This window comes from Bison bison, unplaced genomic scaffold, assembly GCF_000754665.1.
Source record: "Bison bison bison isolate TAMUID 2011002044 unplaced genomic scaffold, Bison_UMD1.0 scf7180017864077, whole genome shotgun sequence".
In the NCBI taxonomy this organism is placed as follows: Eukaryota; Metazoa; Chordata; class Mammalia; order Artiodactyla; family Bovidae; genus Bison; species Bison bison.
Window position 1 is genome coordinate 434,348 of NW_011494649.1, and position 5,122 is coordinate 439,469.

Genomic DNA, 5,122 nt, shown 5'->3' on the forward strand with positions numbered 1-5,122 from the left:
CTTTGCGGAAGGCTGGGGAAAAAGTTAACAGTATACATCTTATCTATCTCAAGAGGTTTATTGTGAGTAATTGACTCATACAGCTATAAAGACTGAGAAATCCCACAATCTGCCATCTGCAAGCTGGAGGCCCAGGAAAGTTGGTGGTATAGTTCTAGTGCAAATCCAAAGCCTGAGAACTGGGACACCAATGATGTAAGTCCTGGGATAAAGGCAGGAGAAGACCAATGCCAAACCTCAAGCAGTCAGAGAGCACACATTCTCCTTTTCTCTACCTTTTTATTCTTTTCAGGCCTTCAACAGACTGAATGATGCCCACCCACATTGAAAAACAGTCTGCTTTACTCAGTATACTTATTCCAATGATAATCTCTTCTCTAAACACCCTCACTGACACACCTAGAAATAACACTTAACCAAGTATCTGTGTATTTTTGGCCTAGTCAAATTGATACATAAAATTAACCATCACATTTCCATTGCCCCCTATTACCCTGTTAGCTCAGGTTACCATAGCAAGCCTCTCTTAATCAGACATTTCAGGGTAAAATGTAAGCATACATCTTTAGGAACATGTAAATATAACAACATCCTCCCCCAAAAAAATTTGATGGCAGCATCATCAGTTCTACTATTCTGTGAGCATCCAGTCAGGTATATACACGCCCACTTCCCCTTTCTAAATACAGCCCCCAGAACCAACCGACCTCCCTCCTCACTTGTCTTGGAATAGTGATGGAAGCTGCTGTGTCCGCTGTGAGAAAGAAGCTGCTTAGGCTGAGAATAGCTGGAGGAGGGACTAGAGAAAACAACCTCAGGCGTGGGATGTTCTGCCATGTCTCCCTCCAATTTTTTTTTAATACTGTTGGTCTAACTTCAAGGTAATAGCAGAAAGCAGAGTCTAAATTTGTGAGGCTGGGAGTAGGAGCTGGGAGCATGATCTGCTCCTAATTTGTGTATCCAAGTCCAATTTAGAATCTTCTAAATCACACAAGGATCTCTCCGGTTCAGATGCCTTGCTCTAGCTCATGTTAAAAAGTTTTCATTTCTGTGGCTGATTCATGTTGATATATGGCAGAAACCAACACAATATTATAAAGCAATTATCCTTCAATTAAAAATAAATTAAGATTTTGGTGCCACTGCTGGAGCCTGGGAGGGGGCACATTGGTGGCAGGAAGCAAGCTGCGCTGAGGTCGTCTCGGAACCAGCTGATGACCTGCAGGATGAATCACAAGAGAAGAAGTGCATCCCGAGGTAAGCGGAGTGCACAGCCTGAGCGGAAGGACTCTCCGGACTGGACCCGGCACAACTACTGTGAGAGCTTCCCGCTGAACCCAGAGGTCGTGGTGGACAATGTGGAAAGGACAGACACTTTACAGCTGTCGGTGGAAGAATTTGTGGAGCGATATGAAAGACCGTACAAGCCCTTGGTTCTGCTGAATACCCAAGAGGGCCAGTCCGCGCAGAAGTGGACTACGGAGCGCCTCAAGAGGAAATACCAGAACCAGAAGTTCAAGTGTGGTGAGGACAAGGACGGGTACTCGGTGAAGATGAAGATGGGATACTACATCGAGTACATGGAGAGCACTCACAATCACAGCTCCCTTTACATCTTTGACAGCAGCTACGAGGAACACCCCCAAAGAAGGAAACTTTCAGAAGACTACAAGGTGCCCAAGTTTTTCACCAGTGACCTTCTGCAGTTCATGGGGGAGAAGCACAGGCCCCCTTACAGGTGGTTTGTGATGGGGCCACCAAGCTCTGGAACAGGAATCCACATCGACCCTCTGGGAACCAGTGCCTGGGATGCCTTAGTTCAGGGCCACAAGCACTGGTGCCTGTTCCCTACCAGCACGCCCAGAGAACTCATCAAGGTGACCCATGAAGAAGGAGGGAACCACCAAGATGAAGCTATTACCTGGGTTTAACATCATCTATGCCCGGATGCAGCTTCCAACCTGGCCACCCCAATTCAAACCCTTGGAAATCTTACAAAAACCAGGAGAGACTCTTTGTACCAGGAGGCTGGTGACTTAGCAACTAAACAACAACAATGAAGAGGTAGAGGATGGAAGTTAGAATGTTGAAAGAAAGTGAAAGTGAAAGTCGCTCAGCCGTGTCCGATTCTTTGCAACCCCATGGACTATACAGTCCATGGAATTCTCTAGGCCAGAATACTGGAGTGGGTAGCCTTTCTCTTCTCCAGGAGATCTTCCCAACCCAGGGACTGAACCCAGGTCTCCTGCATTGCAGGCAGATTCTTTACCAGCTGAGCCACAAGGGAATTCCCAGAATACTGCAGTGGGTAGCCTATCCCTTCTCCAGGGGATCTTCCCGTCCCAATAGTAGAACCAGGGTCTCCTGCATTGCAGGCGAATTCTTTACCAACTGAGCTATCAAGGAAGATTACTTTGATGAAGCAAAGTAAAAGGCCCAAGTGATAAGGAACAGCCTCTTGACAACTTCTAGGGAAAAACTAAGGCCTCAGTCCAAACATTCATGACACTAAATAAATATGCAGTGTTCTAGACAGCTCCCTTTACTCTTACAAATCTATTCCACACCTTGCTTGGTGGCCAGAGGATGATGTGTATGGTCCCCCATCATAAGCTTTCTTGCCCTCTGGCTTCCATTTGGGTTCTACCATTTGACTAGAGATGAGAAACAGAACAGAGGGTAAAGTCTGGGTGTTTATTCTCCCAGCAACCTCTCTGTGAATGTGACCTTATTTGAAAATAGGGTCTTAGCAGATATAATCAAGTTAAGATGAGGTCATACTGGATAGGGTGGTCCCTTATCTAATGACTAGTGTCCTTATAAGAAGGGGGAGATTCTGACACAGATATCCAGAGAAGAGCCCATGTGATGATGGAGTAATGTGTTTAACAAGCCAAAGAATGCCAGGGATTGCCAGCAACCACCAGAAGGAGAGCTGTATGGAACAGATTCTTCCTCAGAGCCTCCATAAAGAACCAAACCTACCAACACCTTGCTTTCGGACTTCTAGCCTCCAGAACTGTGAGGTAATACATTTCTGTTGCTTTAAACTACCTAGTCTGTGGTAATTTGTTATGACAGCTCTGAGAAACCAATACATTGATCATTTTCTTTGGTGTTACGTTAGACAATCATAACTCTGTGCTCAATGGCTCCATTACCATTTTAATGTGTTTTTCCTGATTATGATAGTGATACATACTATTGAAACTATAGAAAAGTTTAAGGAAAAATTGTGTGTGTGTGTGTTAGTCTCTCAGTCTTGTCTGACTCTTTGTAACCCAATGGACTGCAGCCCACCAGACTCCTCTGTCCATAGAATTCTCCAGGCAAGATTACTGAAGTGGGTTGCCATTTCCTTCTCCAGGGCATCTTCCTGACCCAGAGATTGAACCTGGGTCTCCTGCATTGCAGGCGGATTCTTTACCATCTGAGCCACCAGGGAAGCCCTACAGAAAAATAACAAGTAGGAAATATACATAATACTTCCAAGGTTTTCATTTTGGTATATTTCCATTTATTCTTTGCCAAAATGTGATTTCACATAGCTTTAGAATTCGTTATTCTGGTTTTTTTCTTAAAATTACTTACATAGGTATTCGTGGAGTAAACAACTCATCATAAATATTTTGATAACTGCATAAAATGTCATTATATAGGTGGTCCATATTTTATTTACAATTAATCTATTGTTGAATAGCTTTTACTTTTTGTTATTGCGGACAATCCATAATGCAGGGTACAATGAGATGAAAGTCTTGTTTCCAGAAGGGATTTAATCTGGCTATTGGTGATTGGGGTAGATTAGAGAAATGTACAGGGATACCCCAAAATCAGAGATAAGCTTATCCTGACTAATTCAAAAGAGACTGCAAAGGAAAGATTTAGGGTGGGATTAGAGAGAGGCTTTCAGGGACAGTTTTTAAGTTACAGTAGCAGGGAGAGTTAGCCCTGGAGTTGCCAGGCTACTCAGGATGTTTGGAACAAGATCTGCAGGGACCTCTCCTGGACATGTGCCCCTTGATCACTCCCTTAATAAATCCCAGCTGCTCCTGATCCTCTTTAGGCATGTCACTCAGGGAGTCCCTAGAGGTATCTTACTAACTAACCTCCTGAGATTCATTTAGATTCATTCTAAATGAATCTGGCCTTAATTGATCTGAAGTAAAGCTGCCTGTTGGGATGTCCACACTTGGAACCTCTGGGGCTCTAAGTAAAAAATGCTAATGAGGCCCTGAGGGTCTCATTGATTCTACTTTCTCTTCCCCTTAAGCCTATTCCCACACACACTAAAGAAGAGGGGATGAGGGGCTTGGCCAGGGAACAGACTGGCTGGGAACCAAGTGCCTCCTTAGTATGTTCAACATTATTACCGGGTTTCTGTCCCCCGACTACCCCGCCCCCCAGGAGAAAAGTTTGCAAGTTCCAAGTAATTTCCTTTGACCTTACTGGGATATGCTGGGAAATGCTCTGTATTATAATTCATTGGGGAAATAGCAAACTTTTACTTGAGATTACTAATACTAGAAAAATGTTAATCCATTATTTGTATCTTTCTTTGGTCTACTTCAGAAAGTGAAGTATGGCAAGCTCATGCCCTAGACAAAGAACTTTTGTAATGAGATTGGAAAACCTCCTTCCCAAAGATGATGAGTCACAGGGAAATTATTCAGTTACCTAATTTATGGAGAAACCTTCTCCTCATCATTGAAGATGCAAATGTTCAGATGATTCCCTATCCTTCCATTCTAAACATATATTCAGTCTACTATTCACCAAGTAAGGTGCTGAATATTGTGGGAGATAGATGAATAAAATATAGTCTTTGCCTTAAGATAGATGAAAATCTGACAGGAAAGAGTAGTCATTCAATCACTTTAAGAGAGCATGTTATGTACCACAAATGAGGCACAAAAAAAATCTGAGGATGTTCAGCCATGGGGCACTATACTCAATCTCTTACTAGAGAGATAAGGAAAGGCCTCAAAAAAGATCGGGCATTTAACCTGGTCTAAAAAGTTTCACATTTTCTTTCCTTTCTTTCCCCACGGCCACTGCACCAGATAACACCTTCATTATCTCATTTATTCATCAATACACTCACTTATTCAGCATTTTAAAA

The 5,122-nt window shown here is 43.2% G+C and overlaps 1 pseudogene; it reads left to right on the forward strand.

Moving 5' to 3' along the window:
• The first annotated feature begins 1,173 nt into the window (after positions 1 to 1,173).
• On the forward strand, positions 1,174 to 2,035 carry LOC104986821 (annotated as a pseudogene).
• Positions 2,036 to 5,122: the final 3,087 nt, after the last annotated feature.